This window comes from Oncorhynchus gorbuscha, linkage group LG05 (genome assembly GCF_021184085.1).
Source record: "Oncorhynchus gorbuscha isolate QuinsamMale2020 ecotype Even-year linkage group LG05, OgorEven_v1.0, whole genome shotgun sequence".
NCBI lineage: Eukaryota > Metazoa > Chordata > Actinopteri > Salmoniformes > Salmonidae > Oncorhynchus > Oncorhynchus gorbuscha.
This window is the reverse complement of record NC_060177.1, coordinates 39870848-39892614: the sequence shown is the minus strand read 5'-3', so window position 1 is coordinate 39892614 and position 21767 is coordinate 39870848. Positions and strand designations below refer to the sequence as shown.

The 21767-nt window shown below is 43.2% G+C and overlaps 1 pseudogene; it reads right to left on the bottom strand.

Annotated features, from left to right (window-relative positions):
* Nucleotides 1–859: 859 nt before the first annotated feature.
* LOC124034875 lies at nt 860–21513 on the bottom strand (annotated as a pseudogene).
* Nucleotides 21514–21767: the final 254 nt, after the last annotated feature.

Below are 21767 nucleotides of genomic sequence, written 5' to 3'. Positions count from 1 at the left end.
GCTTATATGAAATCCCGCTATGCCCTTAAATAAACCATCAAACAGGCAAAGTGTCAATGCAGATATAAATTGAATCCTACTACACTGATGCTCGTCGGATGTGGCAGGGTTTGAAAAATATTACGGATTACAAAAGGAAACCCAGCCGCAAGCTGCCCAATGACACAAGCCTCCCAGACGAGCTCAATGCCTTTATGCTCACTTCGAGGCAAGCAACACTGAATCATGCATAAGAGCACCAGCTGTTCCAGACGACTGTGTAATCAAGCCACAGGGCCTGGTGGATTACTAGGATTTGTACTAAGGAACACCTATACCTATGTGAGAATGCTGTTCATTGACTACAGCTCAGCGTTCAACACTATAGTCCCCACAAAGCTCATCATAAAGCTAAGGATCCTGGTACAAAACCCCTCCCTCTGCAACTGGATCCTGGACTTCCTGATGCACCCCCACCCCAATTCAGGTGGTAAGGGTAGGCAACAAACACATCTGCTGGGCTTCCCAAATGGTGCTGTGGTCTAAGGCACTGCATCGTAGTGCTAGCTGTGCCACTAGAGATTCTGGGTTCGAGTCCAGGCTCTGGGAGACCGATGGGGCAGCACAAAGTTTTCCAAACATTTGGCCGGCAGAGATGTCAGGGTTTGGCCGGCAGAGATGTTCTTGTCCCATTGCGCACTAGGGACTCTTTTGGCGGGCTGGGCGCAGTGCACACTGACACGGTCGCCAGGTGTACAGTGTTTCCTCCGACACATTGGTGTGGATGGCTTGCGGGTTACGTGTGCATTGTGTCAAGAAGCAGTGTGGATTGGTTTGGTTGTGTTTCGGAGGACATACGGCTCTCGAACTTCACCTCTCCCTAGTCTGTACGGGAGTTGCAGCTATGAGACAAGACACTAACTACCACAGAATTGGGGAGAAAAAACAACACCTGCCACGCTGATCCTCAACACTGGGGCCCCTCAGGGGTGCGTGGTTAGTCCCGTTCTGTACTCCCGGTTCAACCACAGTTGCGTGGCCAAGCACAACTCCAACACCATCATTAAGATTTCTGACAACACAACAGTGATTTCTGACAACAATGAGACAGTCTATAGCACAGGGGTGTCAAAGTCAAATGGACGGAGGGCCAAATAAAAAATTTAGCTACAAGCCGAGGGCCGGACTGTTCGAATGTTCATTGAAAAATTTTTAAATGACGCATATAGTCTAGTGAACCTAATTGAACCTACTGAAAACCTAACAAATATATTCCAATATGATCAGATAAATAAAGCAATATTTTCTTATGGCTCTGTCAGTAATCTTTAATTTTCAACAGACACAAAAGACAAATTTCCTTTATATAAAAATCCCCATAACATGAACATTAAATGAAAGAAACCGGTATTCAAGGCACCATCAGTAGCCTATATTTTCTATTTTAGCAAAAGTGGGCTAAATTTACTTCAAAGAAAAAAACAATAATAGCAATTTTCTATCATCCACTCAACTGAAATATTTTTAAAATATAATTGGATTGAAATACAATAAAATAAAGTGCAAAAATCTATTAATCAAAAACAACACTTTGTTTAAGGAGAAGTAACATGCAGTGAAAACAAATATTAAACTTTTCCTTGAACTGAGTAAAAACTCTAAATATGTGATTGCAGTAATGTTCACTTGTTTGAGGTTGAGGGTGATACTTGGTGATGTCCCATCTTTTCCACAAGTTCATCAATGTTCGGGCTCTGAGCTGAGAAATCCTCAGAATTGAGTGGAGGTGTTCAGCAGTAAGTCGACTTCTGTGTGATGTTTTGTTCAAGTTCATCAAGAAAACAGTTGTTCACACAGGTATGTGCTGCCAAACATAGACAACGTTTGAGCAGCCTGGATGCGCAGCTGGGGCATTGTGTCAGGGAGGAAACATAACTCCGGCACCCACTGCCACTGGGTGCATCATTGCATTGGAGGTCAATCAACTCCATTTGGAGGTTTGGTGGTGAGCTTTCCACGTCAACAGCAAATGGGTTACCGAGCAGTTCCAACCTGCTTTTTGTGCTTCAAAGTCAGCAAATGTAAAGTCAGCGGCAAGCATACCTATTTTATCAGCCAACTGTGCGCTCAGAGGGTAGAGAGCTTCTCTTTCATGGTCTGGCAGCTGGGAAAGTGGCTCAAATTTTCTTTCCATCTGCGTCTCCCACAGAGTCAGTTTGGTTTTAAATGCCTTCACTGTACTGTACATATCAGAGATGACACGATCCCGACCCTGCAGCTGCAAGTTCATTGCATTCAGATGACTCGTAATGTCACACAGAAAAGCCATTTCTGAAACATTTCGTCTCGGAGTTGTGTTGTGTCTTTCCCTTTTTTGTCCACAGACAAATCTCCTCCAGGAAGCTAGTTGAAACATCTTTTAAGCACCTTTCCCTGGCTTAGCCATCGCACCTCTGTGTGATAAGGCAAATCACCATGAGTTTCTAACTCTGTCAGAAATGCCTTGAACTGGCGGTGATTCAAACCTTTGGCTCTGATAAAGTTAACTGTGCGCAGATGATGCTCATTACATGCTCCATTTTCAAGGCTTTTTCCTGGTGTATGATACAATGATAAGCTGTCAGCTCACCTGTCGCGTTTTCCTCTTGCATCTTTTCCCGTATCTTCCCCAAAGCTCCTGTGTCCACACATCGCAGGTGCTCCGTCGGTTGTCAAACCCACGATTTTTCCCAAGGCAGCTCCATCTCATTTACACATCTTGACACCTCTTCATACAAATCATGCCCCGTATTGTGCCATGCATAGGACGTAAAGCCAAAAACTCCTCTGTCACGCTTAGGCTGGAGTCCACTCCGCGGATGAAAATTGACAACTGGGCAATGTCAGAAATGTCGGTGCTCTCATCCACAGCCAAGGAATATAAAAATCTTTTCCCTTTTTCACAAGCTGCTCTTTTAGATTGATGGACAACTGGTCTACTCTGGGCAATGGTGTTTCTGCTCAGACTCACATTTAAAAAGAGTTGCCTTTTTCTGGGCAAACTTCTGTCACAAACTTTAATCATGCAGTTTTTGATGAAATCCCCCTCCGTAAATGGCAGATGATTTAGGGCGATCTCTTCTGCCAAAATAAAACTGGCCTTGACAGCAGCCTGGCCTTGTGATTTGGCTTTTTTGAACAGAGCCTGTCGAGATTTGAGGCCTCGTTTTAATTCCTCTGCCTTTTGTAGCCTTTGTTCCATGTCCATATTCTTGTTTTTGTCCGTGTTTCGTTTCATAATGTCGTCTCAGATTATACTCTTTCAGTACCGCCACACTTTCTCCACACAGAAGACACAGGTTTTCCAGCTACCTCCGTGAACAAATACTCCGACTCCCACCTTGTTTGAAACCCCGGTTCTCAGTGTCCACCTTCCGTTTTGCCATTTTTGATGGGTATCTGAAAGTTAATTTTACTGTGATGCTGACAACTGCTGTGCCAATAAATATTGAAATGAAGCAGCCTACTGCTCGGTGCGTCACCGTTGCATTGTGGGAAATGTAGTATTGGTGCGTGTAAAAGATCTGCGGGCTGCCGGCTTGCTGCGGTCTGCGGGCATTCTAATAACAAATCAAGATCATCCCAGGGGCCGTAAAAAACCTTCTAGGGCCGGATGTGGCAAACTCTGACATATGTGGTCTATAGGGTCAGAGACCAGGTAGACAGTGTGGTGCCAGGAGAACAACCTCTCTCAATGTGAGCAAGACAAAAGAGCTGATCGTGGACAATAGGAAAAGGAGTGCCGGACAGGCCCCATTAGCATCTTGGGCTGAAGTGGAGCTCTACAAATGACTTGTTGTCCACATCACCAACAAACTATCATCATCCAAACAACCAAGACACTTGTGAAGATTTTCCCCCTCAGGAGACTGAAAAGATTTGTCAAGGGTCCCCAGATCTTCATAAGTTCTACAGCTGCACCATTCACCCTCACCGGTTTCATCCTGTCTCCTCGGCATCTGACCATAAAGCGCTATGTGGGTTACATATGGCCCATTTCACTGGGATGACATCTTGTCCTGGATAAGAGCGTCTGCTAAATGACTTAAATGTAAATGTAAATGTAAATCCAAGACCTATATACAGAACGGTGTCAGAGGAAGGCCGCAAAAATTGTTATAGACTCCAGTCACCTAAGTCATAGACTGTTCTATCTGCTACTGCATGGCAAGCGGTACCGGAGTGCCAAGTCTAGGACCAAAATACTCTTTCAACAGCTTCTACCTCCAAGTTATAAGACTGCTGAACAATTAATCAAATGCCCAATTTAGAGTTAATTTAATTGAAGGGTTAGGCATTAGGGTTAGCAGTGTGGTTAAGGCAGATTATGCCTTTGTGGCTGTGCCAGCTCGTGACCACTCTGGAAGGCTGCCCCCAGAACAAGACTTATTACCATAAACTATACCTGCGCTCCCTTTCTCCCTACCATTCCCTCTCTCTCCTGTATTTTTGTCTGCCATTACCTTATTCCTTCCCTCTCTTTCTCCCTACCTACCACTCCTTCTCTCTCCTGTATCTCTGTCTCTCATTCCCCCTCTTTATCCCTACCTACCACTCCCTCTCTCTCCTGCATATCTGTCTGTCATTCCCTTATTCCCGCCCTCCCTCCCTACCACTGCCACTCTCTTCTTCATCTCTGTCATTCCCTTATTCCCTCCCAGTCACCATCCCCCTCCCTTCCACTCTCTCCCTCCCACTCTCTCTTTCTAACCTGCGTGTGTCGTAATCCAGTGTGAGTCCGTTTGGCCAGCCCATGTCTGTGTTAATCAGAACTTTACGGTCTGATCCATCTAGGTGTGCCTGCTCAATCCTAGCAATGGGACCCCAGTCTGTCCAGAACAGGTACCTAGAGAGACCAATGAAACAATGACAACCCGGTTCCCACCCCCACACACACACAAACACACAAACACGCACTTACAAACACTCACAAAATCTCTTCCACTACACCCTTCCCCCCTCTATCCTCCTCTCACCCTTTGCTTTTGAAACACAGCGATGGACCTGGGTTCATCCAGGCTGTTGTTGACTAGTACTTTGCGGCTGGTCCCGTCCGGTCGTGCCACCTCGATGATGTTGCGACCTGTGTCCGTTCAGTACATATTCCTGGTCACCCAGTCCACAGCTAGACCATCAGTGGTCTTCAGACCCTGGCTTAATCACTGTCTCCATTCCTGTACCATCCAAGTTGGCCCGTTTGACCAGCACATGAGAAGTTAAGTCAATCAATGAATCAATCAGTCAACAAATCAATCAATTATATACATTATTCAATTAAATCTTATTGGTAGAGTGCCGAACTATTGCTCGACAACATTAATTGCAAAGAGTTAAAACCCCAAATAGTAAGAAAAAGTGACAAGGAGAAATTGCCTGTTTTGTTATGCATGCATGTGTGTGTGTGTGTGAGTAAGAGTGTACTGTACATATTGTGTGTGTGTATACACTGAGTGTACAATCATTCGGAACACCTGGTCTTTAAATGACCAGGTGAATCCAATTGAAAGCTATGATCCCTTATTGATGTCACCTTTTAAATCCACTTCAATCAGTGTAGATGAAGGGGAGGAGAAAGGTTAAAGATAGATTTTTAAGCCTTGAGACAATTGAGACATGGATTGTGTATGTGTGCCATTCTGACGGTGAATGACAAAAGACAAAAGATTCAAGTGCCTTTGAACAGGGTACGGTAGTAGGTACCAGGCGCACCGGTTTGAGTGTCAAGAACTGCAACACTGCTTGGTTTTTCACACTCAACAGTTTCCTGTGTGTATCAAGAATGGCCCACCACCCAAAGGACATCCAGCCAACGACAGACCAGTGGTTGAAAACACAAATTGTGCAGAGCAACAGACGGACTAAAGTTAGTCAACTGACAGTCCAGTACAACATTGGTCCCCAAAGACCCATCAAATGATGCAAAACTCGTCTGACAGCCAATGACCTTAGAGTTCCACTTCACACTGCAACTGCAAGAAACTGCAGTAGCAGTGCGCTAAGGAACGAAAACACTGGAAACTGGAGAATTTAAAAAACATTGCCTGGTTTGATGAAACCAGGGTTCCTGCTATTACACGCTGATGGGGGGACTGGAGAAAACCTCATGAGCACATGCATCCATCATGCTGCGTTTCAACATTGCAGGCTGATGGTGTTGGTGTGATGGTGTGGGGTGTGTTTTCATGGCACATATTAGGTCTTTTGATAAATGTGGAGCTACGTTTGAATGCCACAGGATATCTAAATATCACTGCCAAATAGGTGCATCCTTTCATGGCAGCTATGTATTCATCTGCACATATATATTTTTTCAGCTGGATAATGCCCCATGTCACAAGGCTAGGATTGTCCAGGAATCCGCTTACTGCAGTGGCCTGCCCAGTCACAAGATCTCAATCCAATTGAACATCTGTGGGATGAGATGGAACGATCTATTTGGTTTAGAGATCCACTACCAGCCAACTTGACAGAACTGTGGGAAGCATTAGAGTCAACATGGCATCCCTGTGGAACATTTTGACACCTTGTAGAGTCCATGCCCAAACAAATTGAGGCTGTTCTGAGGGCAAAAGTAGGTGCAACTCAATATTAGGAGGGTATTTCTAATGTTTTGTACACTTAGTGTGGGAGTGTCTTTTTAGCATACCTGATAACATCCAGGCTGAAATCGGTGTAGTACAGCTTCCCGTCCACGCTGTCGTAGTCCAGTGAGATGACGTTGTGCAGCTCGGGCACATGCACATGCACATCCGTGTGGTCATTTGTGTCACAGGAAGTACCGTTGGGGCGGGGCAGACACATGTGGCTACAGCCCCCGTTCCTTCTACCACACTTATTGGAACCTGGAGAGGGGGGGAGGAGAAAACTAGGTCAGACTTCTGTTGCAGGTACACAAATAGGGGTAGCAGCAGAATATTTACTGGTTTCAAGACATTCCCATTACATACAGGCAACTGATTCCATTGAAAGTGAAGTGAGAGAGGGAAGACAAACAATAAATAGAGAATACAGGGGACAAATGGAGGACAGCAAATGGGTAAGTGCCACTCAATTCCAAACATACACCAAACAAACAACCTTACCAGATTTTTTGCAGTCATGTCATTTTCTAAAATTAAATGACATAGTCCCATATAGTTCTACAGTCACTCCCACTAAGGCCAACTTTGAATGGTTGATGTACAATGCTTTTATGGGACATGTGCAATAGTCTGGGGACCAAGGAGAACCTCTACCCACACCTTCCTCTTTGCTGTTCCGAGGCTAGTGTGCCATTGATACACTCACCCAGTGGCTTTTCTCTATCCACGGCCTGTATGTCCATGAGCCCGGGCAGGTTGCTGCGTACAGTGACTGTGTTGGCGCCGGTGGTTTTGTCAGCCCGCTGGATGCTACGGCTCTGCCAGTCGGTCCAGTAGATGTGTGGTCCTAGTAGGGTCAGGCCGTACGGGTGCTGGACTGGGGATACCAGGGTTAGGCGGTTCAGCCCGTTCAGGTCTGCCGCCAATAATTCAATGAATATTCTCCGTTCTTCTTCTCCAATAGGAACACTTACCTGTCATTTCAGTGGCAAAATGCTTTTGCTATGGTGAGTCCTACTTTAAACATGACCCAGCTGTGCTAAAGCTGGGCTGGAACAAAAGCCTGCACACTCTGTAGCTCTCAGGCTTGGTTGCCTTATTTATTCAAATGTTATTTAACCAGTCAAGTCAGTTAAGAACAAATTCTTATTTACAATGGCCTACTCCGGGCAAACCCTAACCCAGACGACGCTGGGCCAATTGTGCGCTGCCCTATGGGACTCCCAATCACTACCAGTTGTGATACAGCCTGGAATCGAAACAGGGTCTGTAGTGACACCTCTAGCACTGAGATTCAGTGCTTTAGACCACTGTGCCACTCGGGAGCTTTAGCGTTTTGGACAGGGCGACTGACCTCTGTGTGAGCGTCAGCCCACAGTAGTTGTGAGCCGGCACTGTCGAGGGCCAGTCCGTTAGGCCAGCCTAGGTTGTTACTGATCAAAACCAAGCTCCAACTTAGCATGTTCCCCCCAGTCTGTCCAGTACATATACCTGGAGGAGAGAGAAGACCGACAAAGGAGGGCTAACTATTGCCCAATCTAAATTACTGGGTTGTAATTCACGACGGGTCAACATTTATTGCCCTGCAATAAAACACACAGGAACTAACTAACAGTCTGCATATGATTAGTGGATAAAAAAATCAATTTTAATTGAAAAACAAGTGCAAAATCAGCACCTGGAGCTAAACACACTGCTGTGCACAGTGAACCTTAATTGACTGACAGCCAAACTCCTTACCCCATCTCGTGGTAGAGGGCGATGGCTCGTGGGCTGTCCAGGTTCTGCCAGATCAGAACTTTCCTCATGGAGCCGTGCAGGTTTGCCACCTCAATCCGGAAAGAAATAAGGAAAGAAAGAAGTGTGGAAGATAAAGTTAGTGAGAAGAGAAAGGTGAGAAACGAAGGGTATGCAGAAGTATAGAAGTTGAAATATTTCAGTGCAACAGATCATTTCTTTTACAAAAACAAATGAATATTCCTCTGTAATACAGCAGAAAGACAAAAAAGACACTAGCCTAGTACGATCTGTAATGTGATTCAGATATGTTTTGCTTTATGAAATAAAGTTAATTGATTATTTCCCTTACCTGTAGCAATGATATCCTCATGAGCCATCCCGTTGATGTTAGCTCTCCTCACCTTATTTAGTGTGCTGTCTGACCAGTACATTTTACCTGCAGGGGGCAGTAGACACACACAGCAAGGTTTGAAAGACATACTGTTTGTCACTGTTTAGTGTTAGTGCGTGCAAATGGAACAGCGTGTGCACATCCGTGAAACATTAAGAGTTATCCTTTATAGATAGAACTATACTAACTATATTCACATCACCAAATAATTAATTAAAACACACAGTTTTGCAATGAAGGTCTTCAGTAGCCTCAAAAGCACTTTCTGGGGTAGTACCATGATGTAGCCGGAGGCCAGCTAGATTCCTTGCAGCACGATCTGACATGTTGGGATGTCATGGCTTTAGAAGCTTCTGATAAGCTAATTGACATACTTTGAGTCAATTGGAGGTGTACCTGTGGAGGTGTAACTGTGGATGTATCTCAAGGCCGACCTTCAAACTCAGTGCCTCTCTGCTTGAAATCATGGGAAAATCAAAAGAAATCAGCCAAGACCTCAGAAAAAAAATTGTAGACCTCCACAAGTCTGGTTCATCCCTGGGAGCAATTATCAAATGCCTGAAGGTACCAAGTTCATCTGTACAAACAAGTATATACACCATGGGACCAAACAGCCATCATACAGCTCAGGAAGGAGACACGTTCTGTCTCCTAGTGATGGACGTACTTTAGTGCGAAAAGGGCAAATCAATACCACAACAACAGCAAAGGACCTTGTGAGATGCTGTAAGGAACAGGTACAAAAGTCAAGTAAAACGAGTCCTATATAGACATAACCTGAACGGACACTCAGCAAGGAAGAAGCCACTGCTCCAAAACTGCCATTAAAAAAAGCCTGACTACGGTTTGCAACTGCATATGAGGACAAAGATTGTACTTTTTGGAGAAATTTCCTCTGGTCTGATGAAACAAAAATAGAACTGTTTGGCCATAAATGACCTTCATTATGTTTGGAGCAAAAAGGGTTAGGCTTGCAAGCCAAAGAACAACATCCCAACCGTGAAGCACTGGGGTGGCAGCATCATGTGCTTTGCTGCAGGAAGGACTGGTGTACTTCACAAAATAGATGCCTTCATGAGGTAGGAAAATGATGTGGATATATTGAAGCAACATCTCAAGACATCAGTAAGGAAGTTAAAGCTTGGTTGCAAATGGGTCTTCCAAATGGACAATGACCCCAAGCAAACTTCCAAAGTTTTGGCAAAATGGCTAAATGACAACAATGTCAAGGTATTGGAGTGGCTATCACAAAGCCCTGACCTCAAGCCTATAGAAAATTTGAAGGCAGAACTGAAAAAGCGTGTGCAACCATACAAACATGACTCACACCAGTTACACCAGCTCTGTCAGGAGGAATGGGCCAAAATTCAACCAACTTATTGTGGTAAGCTTGTGGAAGATTACCCAAAATATTTGACCCAAGTTAAACAATTATAGGCAATGCTGCCAAACAGTAATTGAGTGTATGTAAACTTCTGACCCACTGGGAATGTGATGAAATGAAAGCTGAAATAAATAATTCTCTCCTCTCTACTAAAATTCTGAAATTTCACATTCTTAAAATAAAGTGGTGATCCTGACTGACCTAAGACAGGGAATTTTTACTAGGTCTAAATGTATGAAATGTACTTGGCTAAGGTGTATGTAAACTTCCGACTTCAACTGTGTATATATATATAATTTTTTTGTTCTTCCGCCTTTTTTCAATATATATATTTTTCCTGCCTACTCAAATATCCAGCTCAAACAGAGAGGGATGCTATGTTAACTTGCTGCCTATGGCTATCCAACACTGGAACTCTTCCAAGTCAAGATAAGCTTTTGCTTTTATAAATGTATTGCCACTGGGGCCCGCCGGTGTAGCTGCTAAACTTCTTGCTGTACACTGTATGATTATAGCGGGTTTACTAACATGTTAGTTCTATTAGCTATGTTGATTATGACATTAGCAAATATGGTGACAACGATGTAGACTGTGTGTAGCGGTTATGGTATGAAGGTTTGACTTAAATGTTTTTTCGCCTGGTTACAAACAGCTAATGGGTTGTGCAATGAAGTCCACAAGCGAAGGGAAAGGAGAGAGGAGGACAGCGTATATGCGAGAAAGAATTACACAACGGGCAAAGTGATCACGCTGTTTGTCTGTGGCTGCTATGAAAGTGAACTGTGTTTGCGGGTGATCATAGGTGTGTTAATTTCACCGATTTCTATTGAAAAACGTTTCTTAAACGGAAGCAAACGGTACAAATTTGGGATCAACATACCTAAATTTGTCCAATAGAAACTCTCGTTAGCAACTGCTGGACTAATGACAACACCCTAGATCAGCTAAATGTAGGGAAAAGTGTGCAAGGCTGTATTGAATGCATCATTCGCTGTCTGTCACCTTGATTACGAAAACATTTCTCTCGACCTGTGCATGTACGTGGTAAACTTTAATTCATAGGATAGGATGGAGCAACTTCATGATGGTTATTTGGCAAATGTAGGTATCATGTAGTAGCCTTAACCTATTGATGTTATATTGAGCTGGGTGAATGAAATATGAATGACAATCATCCATTATGCTGTAATAGAAATAAGGCCATGCTCAAAATTGTGCTTCCTCATCTTAAATGGCACTGACCACCACTGGTGCACATTCAGATCACAATGAAAAAAATGAGATTTTTTTCTCAAAGACAGTTCTAGTCTGAAAGATGGAATATATTACTATGTATTTTTACTGCAAAACCTACACTACCGTTCAAAAGTTTGGGTCACTTGGAAATGTCCTTCTTTTTGAAAGAAAAGCCTATTTTTTGTCCATTAAAATAACATCCAGGTGACCAGGTGAATCCAGACGACACTACTACGTCATTAGAGCGCACCGTATGTTTGTTGCTGTTGAATGCTGTCGAACACCGAAACCTGAACTAAAGACCTCGGTTTAAAAGCTGACAGTGTTTTTATATACTTTTATTTTGAATCCTGTGGCTCTGTTGGGCTAAATTGCTGTGAGCGCTGCTATCTGTCCAGGGATTCCTCCTAGCTGGCTAGCCGGCGGTCTCAAATGGAGGCCGCTATTGAACGTTTCCAGCATTGCAGGAGCTGTGTTTACTTTGCTTTGTTCCGGAACAATGTGGACCGCGCTGAATTTCAATGTAGCAACTGCTGGCTTGCGGAGGACTACAGGAGAGAAGTAGCTACTCGTAGCAAGCAAGTAACAAACCTACATAAACTACAGGGGAACCCACGCCCACCTACTTTTTATTTTTCTTAATGCTGCATCAATGTACATGATCTTAGGGGCAATTGGCAAACACAATGGAAGTAATTTAATTTATGTACCCTAATTGCACCGAATACATCTGTTTATCCTACAGCTATTGTAAGCAGTAATCATGAGCCTATAAATCAGTTACACTGTAAGCACTGAGGCAGTGTGCAATAGTAGGAAGACCACTTTATGCAGCTCACCCTGCACTATCAGCTCCAATGTAAATAACATGAGTAAGTCTACCTCTGGTAAGCTTCTCAGTAAAGCATAAAAAATCTGAATAGCCCATATTAACATAAGAACTTAAGAAACAAGGTCAATAACTTGCTTGTAACAGATGACATTCATATTCTGACTATCTCTGAAACGCACTTAGATAAAACCTTTGAAGATAGTGGTAGCAAAACATGGTTATAACATCTACCGAAAAGACAGAAAAATGCCAACGAAGGCGGTGTTGCGGTCTATATTGAGAACCACGTTCCTGTAAATCTTGGAGACAATTTAATGTTAAATACTGTTGAAATAATATGGCAACAGGTTCCTCTGCCTCACATAAAGCCCCATTTCTTGTGGGAAGCTGCTATAGAACACCAAGTGCTAACAGTCAGAATCTGGATAATATTTGTGAAATGCTTGATAATGTATGTGATATCAACAGAGAAACGTATATTTTCTGGGTGATTTTAAATATTGACTGGCTGTCATCAAGCTACCCACTCAGGTAAAAACTTGAACCTGTAACCTGGATCAGGTTGTCAGTTAACCTACCAGGGTAGTTAAAACCAGCACAGGAATTGCATTTCACGCATTTATGAAAATACTTTTTCCAGTTACAAATAAGCATACACCCATTAATAAAATGTCTGTAAAAACTGTTAAATCCCCTTGGATTGATGAGGAATTGAAAAATTGTGTGGTTGAGAGGGATGAGGCAAAAGGTATGGCAATTAAGTCTGGCAGCCCAACTGATTGGCAAACGTACTGCAAATTAAGAAATCATGTGACTAAACTAAATAAAAATAAACTACACTATGAAACTAAAATTATAGAAAGAATGATAGTGCAAACTTAAATTACATTTTGGTGAAAAAGCCAACTCTGCTCCTTCATTCATTGAATCAAATGGCTCATTCATCACAAAGCCCACTGATATTGCAAACAACTTCAATTACTTTTCATTGGCAAGATAAGCAAACTTAGGGATGACATGCCAGCAACAAACGCTGACACTACACATCCAAGTATATTGGACCAAATTATGAAAGATAAGAATTGTACTTTTGAATTCAGTAAAGTCAGTGTGGAAGAGGTGAAAAAATCATCATTGTCATTGTCTATCAACAATGACAAGCCATCGGGGTCTGACAATCTGGATAGAGGATAATAGCAGACAACATTGCCACTCCTATTTGCCACATCTTCAATTTAAGCCTACTAGAAAGTGTGTGCCCTCAGGCCAGGAGGGAAGCTAAAGTCATTTCACTACCCAAGAATAGTAAAGCCCCCTTTACTGGCTCAAGTAGCCGACCAATCAGCCTGTTACCAACCCTTAGTAAACTTCTGGAAAAATTTACAGTAAACAAATTGACAACAGAATTTCAGCATGCTTATAGGGAAGGACACTCAACAAGCACTTAAACAAATTACTGATGATTGGCTGAGAGAAATGAATTATAAAATTATTGTGGGGGCTGTCCTGTTAGCACAGTTTTTCCAGCATCAATAATGTCAAAAGCTGTACTGAAGTCTAACGTAATTGCAAAAGGGTTTTCTAATTATCAATTAGCCTTTTAAAAATGATAAACTTGGATTCGCTAACACAAAGTGCCATTGGAACACAGAAGTGATGGTTGCTGTAGATATTCCATAAGAAATCTGCTGTTTCCAGCTATAATAGTCATTTACAACATTAACAATGTCTACGCTCAATTTCTGATCAATTGGATGTTAATTTTAATGGACAAAAAATGTGCTTTTCCTTAATAAAAAACAAGGACATTTCTAAGTGACCCCAACCTTTGAACAGTAGTGTAACTGCAAGATCATCATCATTTTCCTGTTCATACCACACTGAGATCACAGAAAAGCTGAAACACACGCACATATGCACACACATACCCTCTTTGGGGTCCACCCCGATGGCGCTGGTGTTTTTCATGGATCCGTTGACAGCCAGCACCACATCAGAAAAGTATGGGCTGTCCAGAGAGACCATCCTGATATCGGTACACCGTGCAAAGATCAGGAAACTACTCATCCCTACAACCAAGAGACACAACACTATCAGTATGGAGAGTACAGGACATGGCATAAAACTACCTTATATTTAGGATTATGATGAGGTTATACAGTTCAACTAAGTTTGAGGCATTGGTAAGTGATATTCTTTAAGAATCAATGGGCTGCAAATACTGTATCACAGCTTGGGCCTTGGCGGTGAAGGTAGTAAATAAATAATGTCAGCAGTAACGTTTTCAAGATAGAGCACATATAGTACAAAGCAAAGAGTGTGATGATAATGCAAAACACATTATCATCCCACTTTCAGATTTTTACTGAAAGTGTTTCATCTTGAAAACTTTACTGGTGACATGCACAGTTGTTGGGACCATATCAACAGCATGCTAATGAACAAAATATTAAACTATGTTTTTTTCTCTCTCCTTTAAATCAACGACGAGACAATATTTTGTTATAACAATGAACCATTGTTATCAATCTACTTGTAGTACCTTGGAAGACGTAGTTTATTTACACACATCAATATCTCTGTAGTTAACTGTGTTAAGATGATGAGATATGGTATATTGTTGTTTTTTAACCTTTATTTTACCAGGTAGTCATACTGAGACCAAGGTCTCTTTTACAGAAGAGCTCTGAATTTCAGAAAATACAAAATGCAAGCAGAAACACAACAAGGTCATTCATCAGTAATAAGGTCCTCAAGCAGGTGTCTAAATTGCAGAGGCACCAAAACATCCAATCTACCATGGGTTGTTGTACAATGGGTGCTGGTAGTATAATAATATGATATTGTTGCTATGTTACCGTGTGCCCAGGTCTTTCCGTCCAGCTGAAGGTTGATGCCAGTAGGACAGGTACAGCTGGAGCCTTTAGGGGGTGGGGCCAACAGACACAGGTGACTGCAGCCCCCATTATTCACTGCGCAGGGGGTCCGCACTAGAGAGTGAGTGACAGAGGTGGGAGAGAGTGTAATATAAAATTTGGTATATGTTGCCCACTCACAAACTATTGCAACAATGACATGTATGTCTCACTCATTTAACAGTTTAAAAATGATCTCAAACACAATTTAACAATTTAACTAAAGCCTCCACGGGGTATGTGCAGCAGGCTGAACATTTGACATCCCTACTCTGATCAGTGGTGCTTCAGCCTGGTATTAGCCCCAGGTGCTGAACCCCATATATAGGATCAGTTTACCTGGTCCCTAATCCCCCTAGTTTATTTAATTTAATTTAACCTTTATTTAACTAGGCAAGTCAGTTAAGAACAAAAATGACACCCTAGGAATAGTGGGTTAACTGCCTGTTCAGGGCAGAACAACAGATTTGTACCTTGTCAGCTTGGGGGTTTGAACTTGCAACCTTCCAGTTACTAGTCCAGCACTCTAACCACTAGGCTACCTTGCCGCCCTTGTGACAGGAATGGTCACTGGACCTGGTGTTGCGGTCTAGTATCTTGTCACAAAATACTCAGAGGGCCAACAGGGAACGCGCGCACACACACGCACATGCGCACACACACCGGTGGTGCGGTAGCGGTGGAACATTTGAATGTCCATGAGGTTCTCCAGGTTCTCGGCGAGTGTCTGTCATCCCAGGCCAGTCATTTTGTTGGCACTCTGGATGCTCTTGGACTGCCAGTCTGTCCAATAGAGCTTCTCCTCATCTAGAGTCAGTCCAAAGGGGTGGAGCAACTGACTGCTAATCAACACCTGGGCACCAATGGAGGGGAGAGGGACGGTGAATAAAAATATTAGCCAGTATACTGATTTACAGATTAAAAAGTCTCATTGATTTAAATACCCATACAAAAATAAAAATATGTTTAAAATAAGCCACAACTTTTAAAGACTATCCCTTCAAGACCACCTCACCTGTCTGTCTGAGCCGTCAAAGTTGCCAAACTCAATGGTCTTCATCCCGGCGTCGGCCCAGTACAGGCCCTGTGTTTGGTAGTCAATTGCCAGTCCGTTAGGCCACGTCAGGTTGGAAGAGATGATGACGATACGGCTAGATGCGTCCATCCCTGCCTGCTCTATTTTAGGACTCACACCCCAGTCTGTCCAGTACATGTATCTATGGTACTCAGGGAAAATCATGCATCAGTAAACTATACATGATTGTGGTATGCAAAAGTAATCTGTATACTGTATGTTCAGATTAGGTGTCTGTGGTAAACAACAAAATCCATGCAGTGCTAACTTTTTGGGAGGACTATACCTGATATTTCCATCAGTAGTATTTTACTTACTTATTCGACTGATTGGAAAAAAAATGTGTTTACATGTTACTCTTTAAACTATTGTCAGTGGTGTCATTGGACATCTGACACCTGATATTAACCTTGACCTCTGACTCACTCTCCAATTGGGTCAACCACAATGTCCCTGGGTCGGTCCAGATTATCCCAGATCAGGATGGTACGCATGCTCCCGTCTGCATTAGATACCTCGATACGATCTGTACCTGATGTCACGCACACGTGCACACACACGCACACACAATTAATTATTGTTTGTACAACAAATTACTCAATAAAGACTAGTCAATAAAGACTTCCTGGTAGTCTATAGCTGACATGATACACAGTGGTACAACTACCCTATCGTTAAATCTAGAACACCATTTTACCTGCATCAGTCCAGTAGAGTTTGTTGGTCACCCAGTCAATAGCCAGACCGGCTGGACTTTCCAGACTGGTGTCCACCACCACCTGACACACACAATAACAATTAATTTCAATACAGTACAGTAACTTCAATGAAATACTCCCCCATAGCAACAAAGTCAAACAGCTGTCGCCACACTCATAGGTGGCAACATTTGGTTAAAAGTAAAGTGCAAGGGACTTTCCTCAATACTCTGATCTCATCAGCTAAAATTATTCCCCCAAACAAGTGTATCTTATCAAGGATTAGACAAAACATCCACCACTATAACACTAAACTGTTTCGTTCTCTATTACTAGCTATTTTACTTGTGATGATCTTAATGGGTGGTTGTCTCACTTACTTTAATTGAAAGCACCTTCCATTGTACAGTAAGTGGCTCTGGATAGGAGCATCTGCTAAATGACTAACTTAGAAAGAAAATAATATGGGGCAGAACTGACCTCCTGCCTTGAGCCGTCCCACTGGGCCCGGTTGATGGAGTCGGTGGTGACGTCAAGTCCAATAGATTAAGCCCTCTTCAGCGTGCCAGTCCAGTGCCACACCGTTGCGTACGTTGGCCAGTGGGATGACGTCATTCGACATGTCCTCGGTGTCGAAGCTGATTCGTCGGATGTCCGTCCTTCAGGCAAAAAGCAGGAACTTGTCAAGACCTGATCAAAGACCAAAGGTCTTCTGTCAGTGCTCTAGGTTTAACAACGGCGTCATCACAACAACATACACCAAGGCTCTGTTCGAATTGTCCACACTAGCGTACCCCTTAGAATGAAGCAATGTATTTGGCTTTCTAGTGAGGGCAATTCCACCACCTTTCAACCTCATATTCATTATCTTCAGCACCAAACCAGTGTCTACATATGTGAAAACAGCTAGATAAAAAGCAAGACAAGAAGAAAGGTCTAACAAATGCTTCTCTGTGACTTCACAAAGTGGAGTAAAAGTAAGAAACGTGATTTTCAAAACCTGGAATGAGTTTCTAGCCAGAGGGAGGGTATTTCCTTGCTCTCCACATCACCGCAAATGTCATAGTGTTTTAAAAAAAATCACTGTATTTAAAAATATATATAAAATGCATAAATATGCCGTTTTCACATATGTAGACACTGGTTTTGTGCTGAAGATAATGAAAAAGAGGTTGAAAGTGGTTGCTCTTTAACATCAGCTAACTGGACTGAAAATGTACTTAGCAAACATTGAGTTTATACTTAGAATAAAGTAATGACTAAATGAACACAAAAAGATTTACAACTCTAAATCTTCACATAAAAACATCCTCTCTAGGTATCTTCCTAGGTTTTGGCCTTTGGCCGTTTCTTCCTAGGTTTTGGCCCTCTAGGGAGTTTTTCCTAGCCACCGTGCTTCCACACCTACATTGCTTGCTGTTTGGGGTTTTAGGCTGGGTTTCTGTACAGCACTTTGAGATATCAGCTGATGTACGAAGGGCTATATAAATAAATTTGATTTGATTCTTGTAGGCCAGTAAGTATACTCACTGAGGGCACAGTTATGCTGGTCCACTTTCTTGAAGCCCGTGGGGCACTTGCAGGTATAGGTCTTGTTGCCAGGGAGACAGAGGTGGCTGCAGCCCCCGTTGTTGGTCCCACATCGGTTACGCCCACCTGGAGAAGAGAGGGGGGGAGAAGTTAGAAGCACTGAGTGAGTGAGTGAGTGAGTGAGTGAGTGAGTGAGTGAGTGTGCACGTGTGTTACTGAGCAAGTGTGTTACTGACTAACATAGTGTATCTGTAGGTTCTAGACTTGGCGCTCTGGTAGCGCTTGCCATGTGGTAGCAGAGAGACCAGTCTTTGACTCTGGTGACTGGAGTCTGACAATTTTTGGGGCTTTCCTCTGACACCGCCTAGTATATAGGTCCTGGATGTCAAGAAGCTTGGCCCCAGTGATGTACTGGGCCGTACGCACTACCCTCTGTAGCGCCTTACTGTCAGATGCAGAGTAGTTGCCATACCAGGCAGTAATGCAACTGGTCAGGATCCTCTCGATGGTGCAGCTGTAGATATTTTGGATCCATGACAAATCTTTTCAGTCTCCTCAGGGGGAATAGGTGTTGTCGTGCCCTCTTCACAACTGTCTTGGTGTGTTTGGACCATGATAGTTTGTTGGTGATGTGGACACCAAGGAACTTGAAGCTCTCAACCCGCTCCACCTCAGTCCCGTCGATGCCTGTTCGGCCCTCCTTTTCCTATAGTCCTTGATCAGCTCATTTGTCTTGTTCACATTGAGTGAGAGGTTGTTGTCTTGGCGCCACACTGCCAGATCTCTGACTTCCTCCCTAAAGGCTGTCTCAGAGTTGTCAGTGGTCAGGCCTACCACTATTGTGTCATCAGCAAACTGAATCATGCTTGGCCATGCAGTCGTGGGTGAACAGGGAGTACAGGATGGGGTTAAGCACGCACCCCTGAGGGGCCCCAGTATTGACGATCAGCATGGCAAATGTGTTGTTGCCTACCCTTACCACCTGGGGCGGCCTGTCAGGAAGTCCAGGATCCAGTTGCAGAGGGAGGTGTTTAGTCCCAGGGTCCTTTTTTATGAAGTTTCCAACGGATCAGAGCAGGAAATGTTTTCCCCTTTCACACCGAGTAGAGAGGTTATTGAAAGAGAGCTGGAAATATTTTTCAAATAGGCTACATTGAGGAACAATTGTAATTCTGAATGGATGTAAAAACAGACTTTGCTTACTTGCTGTTTGAGGTGGAAAAAATGTACTTTGAAAAGCTCCACAGTGGTGGTGAGTTAAGACAATCAGAAATTTACAGGCCTACATTTGTGCGCAGGACAGGTAGCCTAGACCTACGTCTATGCATAAGCAGGTGTGCGTCCTTACTCAACATTGACTGGAGCCTTACAAATAAAATGCAATGAATAAATTGACAACTCTGAAATTAAATAAACTAAAACTTGTTCCTCAAAACTGTAGCCGCGGTTGTGCAGTCCGCAAACAACGTGTCCACTCCGACAATGAGAATGGTAAAAGACTGTAATAATAATATATTGAATGCATTAGAAATGATAGGCTCGATGCCTGTCTGCTTTATAGAACAAGCCACGGCCACACTGACTCACTGTACCTAAGAGGAAGATCAGCTGGAAGGATCTGTGGGCCATGGAAGCGAGGCGGTTGAGCTTTTCCATCAGAGCAACATATGACGTCCTTCCAACACCAGTTAATCTTCACCAATGGTATGGTGAAGATCCGGACTGTGCCCTCTGTTCCATGCCAGCCAACCTCAGGCACATTCTCACAGGGTGTAAAACAAGCCTCACCCAAGGACACTACACTTGGCGTCACAACCAAGTCCTTAAAAGAGTAAGAACATTTCAGCAAGACAACTCAAAGGCAAAATCCATTAACGGCAAGATAATGGAATTCATTGCCCTTGACAATCAACCGTTCTCTGCTATTTTTCACTGACTGGTTGAGCACATTTTTCAGATGTTGCCCTACTGGAGTTACACAGTAATAGCATCACTGCTATTAGCTGCACGGCTGACATTTGGACCAGCGATATCAGCCCCATGAGCATGTTAAGTCTGACAGCACAGTGGTTCGTCGAGGATTCGTAGGGAAGTCGTATTGCATGCTCATGAATTTGCGTTTTTAGAACATGTTTGAAACTTGGAAACATGAACACACTAGCTTACTCCATTCGAACAACTGACTAGAGAAATAAGCTCATCAACTGTGTCTGCAGCAGATGTGATACCCTCTGTAATGGCATTGAAACGCCTGCTCAACAAAACTGCAAACACAGGCTGTGAACTCGTGATTCAGTGGCATTCTCTCTTTACTGTGTCGCCACCATGCTCGGTGCTTTGTATAAGGAACGCTACTTCGATGCAGACAAGAAACAGGGTTTACGTGAAATGTTACACACACAGCTGGACAAGATGGAAATGGATAAAGTGACAGTGCGCACCGAGGAAGAGAGGCCACGGACAGACAGAGCTGAAACTTCACTGCTTGACATGTATAATGAAATCCTGGTTGAGAATGAAACGACTGAACAACGAAACAGCACAGCAAGTTATTGAAAGAAATAGGTTTTGATTATGTTTTACTGGTAATGGAGACATACGTAAATGGCAACAAAATAACTTTTTGGTCAGTGTGGTGTGTGTGTAACCTTTAAAAGGCCGCAAAAAAATGTTTGTTATCAGGGGTTTTTGGCAAGGTAAATATCAGATATCGTATCGGCCGAAAATGTCATATCGGTGCATCACTAGGGGAGTCCCTACCCATCTTCTGAAAATGTTTAAACCCTACCTTTTTACTACCCTTCCCAATGCCACCCCTCACCCTTGCAAAAAAAAGGCATTCATATATTTTCCTACTAGCACTGACTTTGCTGATAAATGCTTTGTTGAGGGAAAATGTACTTGATATAATTGTGAAGTGTTGTTGTCCCACTTAGCCATCTTATTTTCTGGCCAAACATTAATTTGGCAATAACAATTTTAACCATGTCCTGTGTGTTTCTATCTGTGTTTGGTTCCCTGGTGTCCTTACCTTGGCTGATGACGGCCTTACGGTTCCGTCCATTCAGGTCAGCGCTTTCGATGACGTGATGCTTGGCATCCACCCAGTACATGCGGTGCCCGGCGTAGTCGATGGTCAGCCCGTTGGGTCAGAACAAGTGTGTGTCGGCGATGATGCAGCGGTTGGAGCCGTCCATGTTGGCATACTCGATACGAGGAGTGTTACCCCAGTCCGTCCAGTAGATCTTGCTGTGGTCGGTGGAAAAAGTCATGGAAACTTAGGGTTAGGTTGTCATTTTCCAACAAAAAGATAGGTTACATATCTTAGGACAAGCACCATTCAGACCTGGGATTAAATAGTACTTGT